The sequence below is a fragment of the Myodes glareolus genome, chromosome 24, assembly GCF_982192425.1.
Source record: "Myodes glareolus chromosome 24, mMyoGla1.1, whole genome shotgun sequence".
Taxonomy (NCBI): domain Eukaryota; kingdom Metazoa; phylum Chordata; class Mammalia; order Rodentia; family Cricetidae; genus Myodes; species Myodes glareolus.
The window spans coordinates 34,767,547-34,780,419 of record NC_142049.1 but is presented as its reverse complement, the minus strand read 5'-3'; the positions used below and the strand labels follow the sequence as shown (position 1 = coordinate 34,780,419).

The 12,873-nt window shown below is 45.8% G+C and overlaps 1 protein-coding gene across 4 annotated transcripts in view; it reads right to left on the bottom strand.

The window, feature by feature from the left end:
- Window positions 1-12,873, bottom strand: part of Gabrb3 (gamma-aminobutyric acid type A receptor subunit beta3) — a 233,723-nt gene that overhangs the window by 59,472 nt on the left and 161,378 nt on the right. The window lies entirely within an intron of this gene.

Genomic DNA, 12,873 nt, shown 5'->3' with positions numbered 1-12,873 from the left:
ACTCCAAATGCCCCACAGAAAAATAAGAACATACATACTGCATAAATACACATAGGTGTAGACATCAGAAAATACGGTGAGAGTCATCGGACGTTCTGGACCCTGTTATTGAGGGACTGGACTGAAAACTTGGAGGCATGTAGGTAAACACACTCATGTTGTGGGCCACGAAAGGTGAAAAGCAAACCAGTTTTAGAGCCTATCCTGGACCACAGGGGCTAACATAAACCTACTACCTCACACGGCAGCTCTCCACGTGGTACAGTCTGTCTCATGTGAACACATACATGATATGTGTTATGCTTAAAGCTGATAAGGTTCAGGTATCAACTTGTCCTGTCCAGATGCGCCCAGCAAGCGGTTTCAAGAAAACTCACACATACTAACCAACCCTAAGCAAAATATAAATTCTGGAATGAAGGTACAGCGCAGGGTCAGAAAGCAGGCCTTGAATGTGCGACACTTCAGCCAAACAGATGGTCCTTGACTGAAAAAGCAGAGGGGAGAGGAGAAAGGGCAAGACCATGTGCACTAGAGTCTTGGATTTTACCTGGATTCTACTGAAGAGGGAGTACATGAGAAGCAGGAATTTCTTACAAGAACATCCAGGGGTAGAGCTCTGAGCCTAGGGCTTCCTAGATGGATGCTCATTCCCGTCCCAATCACAAATCAGAGATTGTCACGGAGAAGCTGTCACTAAACCTAGGCCCGGGGAAGCTGGCTGAGCAGGCAGGGAGCATGGCAAACCCGGGAGCTGTCAGTTTCCAGCCCTTACATATTTGCAAGTGTATGACGAGGGCAGCAGTGGGACCCCACACCAGTGACTGAGGAGCAGAGACTGGAATGCAAGCATCATGCAGTGAAAGCCAGCCTAGTCTCACGTGCCCGGGGACTACCAAGTGCATGAAACCATGGATCTTAGCTTCTGGATGTTTCAACATCTGGGGCCCCACTGAGCTGGGGGAGCTGATCTCCCAGGGTAATTCGGTAATTACACAAAGTGGACAACTTCCAGGGCTAGCGTGAGAGTTAGGACATCTTTGGTATCCAAGCCAATGGATCCAGAGCCCACCTTCTTGCACTTCCTCTATGGAGCGTGCACATAGCAGCTAACAATTCACAATGGCTAGTGGCCTAGCTCTAGGTGCCAGATGACTGGGAAGAGCCTCTACACTTAGGAGCCTTACAATTAAACAATTCTAGGATGTTTACCTTTATCTGTCCTTTTTATGGAAACATTAAAGGGCTCTGCTTAGAGGTGACCCTTGCTTTCCACCTTTGGACTTTCATTGGTGATCTTACAAGGCCCCCATGGTGGTGTGTCCCTCCTTTGGTCATTCTTTCACTTGCAGCCATCTCCCCATATGTCACCTTTCCCATCCCTGAGCATCTTGTGATGGAAAACATTGTCAGCCCGACAGGATCTAGACCACCAGGGAAACAAAGCTCTGGCTAATTACGTAAGGAAGCTTCCAGATTGGATTGGCGGAAGTGGAACAACCTACTCTAAATGTGGCTAGCACCGTTCCATGGGTCGGGTGGGATTCTGAGCTGAATGGGAATGGAAAGCTGAGCTGAGAGCGGCCATTCATCTCTATGTTTCTTAATTGCGAGGATGATAACTCTTACTGCCACGCTTTGGCTGCCCTTCAATGCTGTATGCTCAGACGCGAACCCAAATAAGCCCTTTCTTCCTGAAGAGGGTTTCTGTCAGGTGTTTCAATATGAGAAAAAAAAATACCTTTCCATCATATAAAATGAGGATTGAGAAGTGGGGCCACCTGCTAAGCTGCCCACATCCCAGGGGTCAGACCCACCCTCATTGGCCTCTGGGGAGGACAGAACAAGCCCCTAGAGTTATCTTTTAAAAAGACACAAATTTCAGAACAGGTGGGAGAGGATGAGGGGAGTGTATGAATAAGTCAATATACATTGTCTGCAGGTATGAAATGCTCAACAAATTGATAAAAATATTATATCCAAACACATGACAAATAGACGTAAGGCCATTACTTATATGAATCTGATCACATGGATTGTTGGTCTTTGGATCCGGTCTATGGGAAGAATGTAGGAGTTCAGAACACTGAGCCAGAAAACCATTAGGACACTATAAACAGAGCTGACCAGACCATCCTGGTGGGGATTCTGAGAGAGCAGAGGGTGAACCCATGAGGATTCACAGGGGAATACAGACCCTACTAAGAACTGGGCTAGGGGCCATTCAGGTTATACTCACACTCGAACTTGCGTGGAGTTGAATTCAAAAGTAATGGGCCAATGGCTTGGCGGAGGGACTCTCAAGATAGGTTAGCGTTCGCTACTCTTGTCCAGGTGTGCAATGACAAACAGCAATAAGTAGAGAAAATGAGAAGGAAGGCGTGCCCATTGTCAGGAAAGGAGTTTAAAGTTTCCAACACGAAGAATGAGGAGAAAAGAGTGGCAGTTGTTGAGGAGACGGACCCCACCCAGGACCAGCCGCCTTCTCAGCACTGGGGTAACTGGGAAGGTACTCTTGAAAGCAGAACCCCACCCACTGAAGAAAGCCTCTTGGGAAAACCCAAATTCATCAAAACAAGAGAGCTTAACCCGAGCAAGCTGGTGAAGAGCTACCCTGATCAAACACAGTCACCCATGGTAATGTGCCCCAAGGTCAGCAAGAAGTCCACATGCTACTTGTTGTACATACACGAAAAACAGAAGAACGAAAGCCAGACATGGTGGTGCTGACATAATCCCAGCACTAGAGATGCAGATGCAGGTGAACGAGAGTTTGAGGCAAGTCTGGTTTATATAAAGGGTTCAATGCCAGCAAAGTAGGAAAGACTATACAATGAGACCCTAACTAAAACCCAAGCCAAAACAAAAGCAGGAATGGAGGCTTAAGCCAAAATCCTAGACAGCTACTAAAGTCACATCCATAGATGATACTAAAGTCACATCCATAGATGAGGGCCTTGGGGTCTGTGGCATGAAGGAAAAGCCCAAGTTTTGATAGAAGGGACAGGATGGTGGCAATGTCAGGACCCTGGGATGGCAGCAGAGGAGTGTTGCACGTGGGGAGTAGAGCTGACCTGGGGAAGAGGTCACGTGTGCACAGGATTGCAGAGCTGAAGGGTGAGACTACACAAACCTGTTGAACCTCAGATGGCTCCATCAGGAGCTCCGGATACCTAACACTGAGCTGTGGGATTTCCCATTTGCCCTGCTTGGTCTGGGTCCTGCTTTGGTCTGATACGTCTTTGCTATGTTTCTATCTCCCTGTTTCAGAAAGGGAACATTTATTCTGTGCCCTAGACTGATAGAAGCATGAAACTTGTTTTTATGACATGGGAAACACAGTGCTGAGACACGGCCAAGGCACAGAGGGGGCTCTGCTCATTTGCTCTCGAAGAGGTTAGACCTCTTAAAAGGCTAGAGGGACTTTGGACGCAGATGAAATGCATTTTGACTGTGAGATGGGTTTTGACAAGGGGTCAGAAACTCTGACCTGAAAATGATTGACTTGAGTTTCCATTCGATAGGGTGCAGAGTTGTGATGTTAATAATGCCACCTTGGCAGGATCTCTGTTACCTAGGAGACAAGCCCGTGGGCATGTCTGGGCCAGAGCTTCTAGGATAGGGTGAGAGGAAAGGCACATCCTGTATGTGGATGACACCCTTCTCCAGGCTGGTCAAACATGGAAGAAGAAAGGGAGCCACATGCAAGAATTCATCTCTCTCTTTGTTTTCGCAGTAGACACAAGGTGACCATTACCTCAAGATCCTCTGCCCTCATCGAATATGCCCTCAAACCGTCACCCAGAACACACCCTTCCTTCTCTGCCTTACTTTTATCAGGGGTTCTGTCATGGCCACAAGGAAAATAACTAAGGCACACACCACTCACCTTCTTAAGCACAGCATATGAGGGAGAGAGCTTGGCTGAACAACCAAAATCTCAATGGTGAGGGGGCAGAGGTCACGGCAGAAAGTACCCGTTGCTTGGAAGCAAAAGGACCAGGTGTAAAGTGTTGCTTTGGGAAGCTCCGAAATGTCAGACGCTGCTGATCCAGAGCTGCAGGGGAATGGACCGCCACCCTGTCTACGCTAACTTTTGTTAAAGAGGTGACGTGTGACAACCCAAACATGAACAGTCATGGTAGCACAGCAACGTGGAAACTGACAGCAGCGTTGACCGGGGTCTCTTCTGTGCACAAAACTCTCCAAACTAGCAGAACAGGAAAGTTTCCCTCGATTCTTTCTTTAACCGCCACCTGCTTCCCTGCGCGCCTGAGTCATGAAGTCTAGCACTCCCCACAAAGGCTCCTCAGACTGGCTTCACATGGTTTGCCATGAGGAAGGAGAAAAAGCCTCGGTTTGCACCAGGAGCCAGTTGTCATTCACAGTTGGAAGGCTCGGGATCAGGTTTTATTTTGGGTGGTGTTGCTCTCGACACCATCCTCAGCACCTCCAAGTTTGGCCTTTGGTGTTTTCTAAAGTAATTTGAGTTGGGAGCTTAGGGAGCCAGAAGAAAAGCCTACTTAAATTCAAAATCACTGAATCTGCTGGGCCTTATGAGGAAGTAACAAATCTATTAACAGGCACACTAATCAATAGCTCCTTTCTCCTTTCAGGACAAAGGGGAAAGGGAGGTGCAGAACATGAAGCCAATGACAGACTGGCCCAGGACCCCCTCCATTAGCTTGTGCCATTGTGAGGTACCAAAAAACAAATTTCTTTCTCAGGAGTGATACTGCTAGCTGTCCCATGCTGGGGCACAGAGCAAGCATCCCAAAACACAGTCTCACCCTCTCTCATATTGAAATACAGCACAGGCGCTGTCATTGTTACCATCCTGTCTCAATCTAGACAAATTTCAAGGATGGATTTGGTCTAGTCACCCCAGGTTCCCGCCTACCCCTCTCCCTGAAACAAGGGAAACTGATTTTGAAGGTAGGGCTGTCTCCTCTGGAACGTAAGAGCATGATGAATATGGAATGAGAAAAGTCAGCATAGGAAAGCATAGTGAACTTGGTAGGGGATGTTGGCAAAGGCCATGGGGAGTGGAGAACCAGGTTCCGAGGAAAGAGGAATGGTGGCAGCCCTGTTCCACTGTAATACGACTGTTTAAAAGTCTTCCTTCCAAGGGTTTCAGAGACATATCCTATTTTTCACACGTGGAGCCTTGAGTCAGTCACAGAAGAAGCCATATCCGGGATAGAGAATCCATCATCCAAATTCCAGGCCTGGCCGCAACAACCATAAGGCTCAAAGAACCAAGAGAAAGACTGTCTTGGAGAACTGGGTGTGTTTGCCTTAGACTTCACTAAAACAAGATGCAGCTGGAGCTACGGAGTGAGACAGGGCCAGAGGACAGTGTCTGTCGATTCTGGTTTTGGACACAAGGTCTCTCATTTGTCTAGGGTTCACCAATTCAACTAGCGTAGAGGGCTAATAAGCCCCAGAGATGCTTGGTCTCCTCAACACTGAGATTTCAAGCTGGCTACAACACTCCCATTTTTCAAATTGGTTTAGAGGTTCACACTCAGGCCCTTGTGCGTGCATCGTGCTTGAACAAATGAACTATCTCCTCAGTCCTACTTATTTTATTTTATATAAAGGTGACTCAAGTGATTCTTAGCTTAGGCGTGACAGAGGAGGATGGAGCCTGTCAAAGAATAGCCAGGCAAGAACACCCGAGGGAGGGACAGGCCCAGGCCACCGGGAGAATCATAGATAGCTAAGAAGGACTCAGTGGGTAGCATTACATGCCAAATATAAGAAACATCCAATATCATGGAGTAAGCCTAATATGAAATACATAATGTATCTCCACTAGTATGGTTGACATAACTCTCATTTACCAGACTCTCAAATTCCTAGACACCCCAACTTATTGGACAAATATTTATTGAGTGACTACCATGTGTTAATCAATGATGAGGGTAGGAGATGAGCTTGGTGCAATACAGGCCCTAATGGGGTGGCCATCACCAGACTGATGAAATCTGATTTTAGATGTCTGTAATTCAAGAGCAATTAGGAAAAAAGGCCACACTGAATATGAGGAGACACAGAAGAAACTACTTCCGGGGAGGACAACCAAGGGCAAATTCTTGGAAAGGGGCTTATGTGAAAGGAGCGTGGAGTAAGCCTTGAAGAAGAGGTAACTGGTCAGGTCATCTTCCCATGGCTACTGGCTTCACAGCTGCATTTTCCGAGCCTGCTGCCAGGGACCAGAAACAGGAGCATGATTACCACCTACCCTTCTCCATGGAAGGTCACCACTGGCCGTCTTCAGATGACGGAGCTCCCAGAACAGTGTTTCTCACCCTGTGGGTCATGACCAATTTGGGGAATTGCCTATCAGATAACCTGCCTATCAGACATTGACATTATTCTCCCTAACAGTCGCAAACCTGTAATTATGAAGCAGCAAAAAACATTTCATGGCTGGGGTCACCACAACATGCGGAACTGCACTTAAGGGTCACAGCATTAGGAAAGTTGAGAACCACTGCCTTGGAGGAAAGGAATTGAAGCAGCAGAGGTCTAGAAATTGCTGTCTGCAGAAGAAGACTTCAAGGATGTTAAAACTCAGAAGCAACTGTCCTGCTGATCTGTCTAATGGTAATGATATCGTAGAGTCTCTATCTTTCGTTAATGCACACAGGCCCATGTCCTGTCTCTCTAGGACTGTTCTCCCATCCCCCGTGACTGATCTACATGAAGACACGGCCACGTTTTCAGGAACTCAGCCCACCGATCTCTCTGAGACACCAACTACATCTGATAAAGAGCAGAGAACCATGATTGTGGCTTCCTGTTCCACTTCTGCCCTTCCTGGCTCACCTGGTAGAGCACCAGAGAAGACAAGGGTAGGAAACCACAGGGGTCAAGAAGTGGCGGAGTATGGGAGAGGTGGGTTCTGATAAAAGAGAAGGAGGATATGGTTTGGGCATCTGGATCCGAAACAGGATCGGGGAGGCGGGACGCTCTGGAAGGAAGAGATCAGAGGAGTTGGGAATGAGGACCATCACTGTCCATTTTGATATGGCAGGCACAGGGATGCCAGCCTAATTAAATTAGTACACTGGGGAGAGCCAGGCTATCTCCTGGCACAGGTTCTCAGCAATAGGCTGGTGGTATCAGCATATCTAGACTGGTATTGGCAGCAAGAGGAGAAGGTCAGAGATCACAAAAGTGTTACTGGTTGGAGGGATGGTCAGAGTGTGGTGGTGTGTCTAGGAGACCAAGTACCCTCCATGGCTGGGAGCGAAGTCAATACAAATGGAAGAGGATCCCTTCTATAACGGCTCCATTCTGCAGCCCTGGTTTACGCTCTAGGATGCGATCACTCCTGGCTGTAATGCAATGGAACTTGGTCTTCGACTGTGGTGTGAGTAAGTCAAGCATTTGTAAAGTGTTTTTTTTTTCTATGACTTAGTTGACATTGGCTGCCGTGCAGGAGTCTCACCAGTTCACACCCATTTCATCTTGTCGCTAGAACCTCAGGCACCGGGAAAACACTTGGCTTCTGGTGAGGCTGCAGATTCAATTTAGAAAGGCGACTGGCACCATACTGTCAGAAGACTCCTGTACGGGAAATCATTTCCTAGCCATGGCACCCTACAACTTTCTCCTCACATTAACCTAACATTTCTCCCCCAGAGCATCTCCAGGAAGTGTGCTGGAGGAAGCAACTGTCTTGAGACTCTTGGATAGGCTACATCAGAGAGACCAGTCCATCTTGAACCTAAGAGCCGATGAGAGAAGAGGAGGAACCTCAACCCAGACTGAGGCACATGAGGAAGAGGGAAAGCTAAGAGGAGACAGGAGGAAGAGGAAGAAGGAGAGGAGGAAGAAGATGGGGAGGAGGAGGAAGAAGAGGAGGCCTTCTTCACAGTCCCATTGGCGAGTCTACCAGCTAAGTCAAGAATACCAGCTCAATTAAGATCGACTAAGACTGTTGGCTATATGCAGACTATATTCTTTTTACATGAGTTGTTTCAAAAAAGAATGCTAAAATACCAATAAGCCATGACTAAGGCCTAAGTGTGTGTAACAGTCCAGTAGGGCCTTTCTACTTCCCAGATGTAAACATGCAATTTCCTAGGAGCCTGACCAGAAAGAATCATTTCTTATAACCTTTGTGGCGAGTGGTTTTGCCTTATAGGGTTGCAATCTTGCCAAAGGAAACTTGGGCACCACCCTGTTGTCTCAATTTTTGGAAAAGGAGAAAAAGAAAAGATAAACATGTCTTAGCAGTTTTTTAAGATATAACCGGAGCACCACAACTACAATTATATATATGGCTAAGAACTAACATGAGTCTCTTGACAAGTGCCTGAGGAGGTGTCTCTTTGAACACCCTTTTTTTTTTTTTTATAATCCCCACGGTTAAGTCTATGTTAAACTACACTTGCAATAAACTCCAAATTCACTTCATACCAGTGCCTCAAACGCTTTTCACTGTCAAAGTGCCATCTTCACTTGAGTCATGTCTTTGAAAAGAACTTTTCAAGCATCATGGACCACTTGTCTCCAGCCTGCACCCTGCCACTGACAGCAAGACCACCACGCTGAGACCCTTTGGGTTTCAGTGCCATCAAGTCTATGGATATCAGAGAATGCTCCATCTCAGGGAAACAGTCTGCACATCTGGTTTACATCTTGAGGGTTTCCTGGGGCCACAGTCTCCCTGGAGTTTAGAATAGATGGTGCGTTCGGGCAGTAATGAGCCAAGTCCGTATGTGTCTTCATCCAACATTGCCCAGAGCACTGAGAACTAGAACCCTTGGGCATACCGTGTGGATGGTAGAGAGCTTAGTTGATTTTATTCGACTTGAAATATGACAATTTATACAAATCTTTAGATATCTTAAATCAACACCTCTCTGTGTACTATAAAGCTTTATGAAGGCTGCAGAGCTAGCATACAGGAAGTTTAGGAATTGAATGGAAAATAAAATTGGAATAGGGCTCAATACTTTCAGGGATCACTAGGCTGCTTGATAAGCCGGTGAAATAATAACATCTCCACCCTTCCTCTCTCTCTCCCGCCTTCTTCCTTTGTGCTCCTGCCTCTCCACTCACCCCTTCTCTTCCTTCTTTCTCTCCCTCCCTCTCTTCCATTTTGTCCCCCGTTTCACTTTATTTCTTCTCTTGTCTCTCTCCTCCTTCGCTCCTCTTCTCACCCCCTTCTCCTTTCTCCTCCTTATTCCCCCGTTCCTTACTTCAGTCGGCACGAAACATGCAAACACAGGTGATGGGTACTCCCACTCCCTGAACATTGCCTGCATGGATGAGCATCAGTACGAATAATTTCCACAGAGCCTTTAAACTTTGTAACTTATTTTTTCTTTCTCAATTGTATATATATATATATATATATATATATATATATATATATATATATATATATATATATATATATATATATATATATATATATATGAGTGTGTGTGTGTGTATGCTGAAGCAGTTGTCAGGACTCACTACGGGTTGTACTAATTCATAATCAGCAAACATCAGATGCTTACTGATCCCCTGTCTGAGATACCAGGCAGAGTAGGCCCCTGCCTTGCAGCCAGATGACGGCTTCTCAGTGCCTACAGCAGGGCTAAGACTGGTGGGCATTCACCTGGGGGACGAAAGGCAGATACTGCTTGCCTCTCCTATCCCATGCAGACAGCCAGATGATTGAGCACGGGAGGATGAATTTCTGGAAGCGAGCCACACTCACTAGCCAAGCACTTGTACGGACATTACTGTGCTTTGACAATCCCCTGAGAATAGGTAAAGAGAGGCTATAAATGACAACAAAGTAACACATCCCTGCCCAGCTATTTAAACCACCAAGTTTCCTCCTGCTGGTACCCACCTCTTGGCACCTACTTCCTTCAAATAGCAAGGTGCATATTTGAAAGTAGAAGTATGGCTTGCTATTGTGCAGTTAAGTAATGGGCTAGCATCCTCAACACAGGAAATGGATAAGACATGTTCTGCGGCTGAGGGAAAATGTGATCTCCAAACCAAACCGAAACATGTGCCGGCAACTGTGAAAGCCACAGGACGTCTATATTTGTATCAGGTTCAGCACGTTTATGTTACCAGACCTTACAGGTAAGGTGCTTCTAGGTCACGGAAGATTAAAACTCTTCCAAGACAAAGTTACATAAGGTCTAGGTGATGGTGGCTTCTGCTGGTATTTCTACACTATGGTTAGGCTAGGGAAATCTTGGCAATCCTATTAACACAATGGTTTTATTTTTAAATTTTGATCTACTTCTTATAATGACTAAAACTAATGCTCAACTTTTCAACCATCCCTCTACCCACAAAGGGCTTGAATGCTCTCTAGGATTCTATTCCCTGAATCTGTATGGCGGTGTTGAATGGGCAGAGTAGCACCCGCCTCCTTCCCTTCATGAGTGTCTTCCTCCTTCCTTCTGGTTTCAAGCAGATACCAAATGGCTACCTAGCATGGACCAAGGACCCTGGCAGGGACTCAGATCCAAAGGCAAAGGAAACATCATTGGTAGTTCAGAGCATATTGGGAGACATAAAACTCAAACAAATAAATTAATTGAGAGGAGGAGATTTAGAATCAGACTGTACAAGTCTAAAAGTCAATCTCCTGCAGGCCCAGCGAACCTAGGGATAAATCTGTTGCATCTCAAAAAACATGATCCATGATGACTTCAGGAAGAGACCCTAAATCCAACGTTCTCTCCAGCTTCTGTCACTTCCTGTCTTACTCTGTATACTCTTTCCAGGCAAACTGGAGAAAGTAGAGTTCGTTCCCCAAGGGAAAGTCATAGAATCCTAAACCACTTCCCTTTAAAGTCAGGGCCTTTGAAACCTAAAAATATTAATCTCTCTCACCCACTTTCTTTGTAAGTGTTGACCAGAAGAAAACTTCTTCACTGGTCATGATAGTTTCCTGCTGAAAGACCCTTCTCAGATTCCTTTGTCCAGTAGAGAAGTCATTTCCGCCCCTATAAGGGGCCACCTCCCATCACCTTCCATCTTCTGTAGGCATTTTGACCATCCACACACACGGGGTACAAAATGTTCCTTTGCCGTGGATAAACATGGTCCCGCCTAAGATCAGACCAGGCCCCTCTTTCTTGCTGCCTTCTGTATGTCTACAACTACTTTGCAATAATCTAAACTCAGAGTTTATTTCCCAGAAACATTCCTACCTCACCCTGTGAAGAAAGGACTGCTGCACGGGGAGCCTGGAAGACTCTGAACAGATGACTGTCCCTGTCTCCCTCCCTTCACTCCCACCCCGATGTCCATTACCACTAGAAAACTATCTCTCAGTTCCATTATATTTCTACAGAGCTGGCCATACTACATATTTTTTAGCACAGAACACCCTGGGTTTCTAAGCCTTCAATAATTAAATTGTGATGTGACCTAAGTTATGCTTCTCTCTTGTTTCTGCTATCCGATGTAGTCATTCCTTGTTCTTTAGAGGTTAGGTCATCTTTTCTGATCCTATACACCGCACTCCCCAGAGCCCAACCATGATCGCCATGGTAGACTGTCTGTCTCTGATCTGAGTTGCATGAGGGAGGGTAAACTTGAATGAGTCAAACACAGAGATAATATGCTGGAGGGCATTTGACTTCTCCAGCAACAGTGCGGGGGGGAGGTGGGAGGAGAAACTGGGATCTGCAGGAGATGGGGGTAAAGTTTACTGAAGTTTCTTCATCTTCTTGGAACCTGTCTTCAAGGTGAAAGACTCCTTTCAAGGGCAGCCCACTCCCCAGTGACCTAACGTCTTCCCCCTAGGGCCACCTCTTCAGGCTGCACCTCTTTTCAATAACTCCACAGGTTAGTGATCAAGTCTTAACATATCGGCCTTTAGGGGACACATCCAAACCATAGGCAAGGCTGTGCCCTTCCGTCTGTGCATTGCTCCATTCTACTTTCCTGTAAACACATCTGCTGTAGGAGCTCCTTCCGCTCCTTCAGCCAATAGCTGCTGAGATACCAGCCCATTGGGACGTTCTCTCTCTCTCTCTCTTTCTCTCTCTCTCTCTCTCTCTCTTTAAAAAGCAGCGGCTGCCTTCCTTCTCTCCCTGGCTTTCGGCTGCTAGACTCCTTTCCTGATCCTGGGACAGTGATCTGTAAGTTTTCACCCTTTGAATAAATAGCCATTCTATTAATCATCATTCCAAACTGGTGTGGGATTGTTTGTGACTTACGCCTTCACACATCTAGATGCCTCCTGAATTTCACCATCCAGAAGCCTGGGATGCAGCCTTACTAAGCGCAATACGTTCAACATTAACTCACCACTTTTCTGTTCTGGACCTCTTTCCATTATATGCCCCATCTACCCACTTGCTCAAACAAATTAAAAATAAATGTATATACCATAATGACCTCTTCCTTCTTTATCAATCTAATTTTCAACAGGCATCTATTAACTACATTGTTGATAGGAACAATTTCCTAAATTTCTTACATATTAAAACCAGGTCTACAGATAAACAGCAGCAGCAGCAATAATTAGTGTTCACATTGATGTTGTCATGACAATTAATTAGAGGAAAACTCAGGAACTACCAAGTTTTGTCCCTGAGAAAGTTTAATCAGGATGTCTAGAATACCTTAATTCTAAATTAGACCTCAGACATATGATGTATGAAACAAAAAAAAGGCAGAACAGCCAGTGTGCAACCCTCTACATGGCCAGATCTTCCAATACCATAAAAACACAGCATAACTGAACCCTGTGGATGTACTAGTAATCTCGGGAGTTACTGCATATTGTCTTCTCTTTTTAAATGAATTCATTTGAACAGTAGTCACTGAAGATGTATTGCATAGAGTTGGAGACCTACAGAGATAGATACACACCTATGACATATA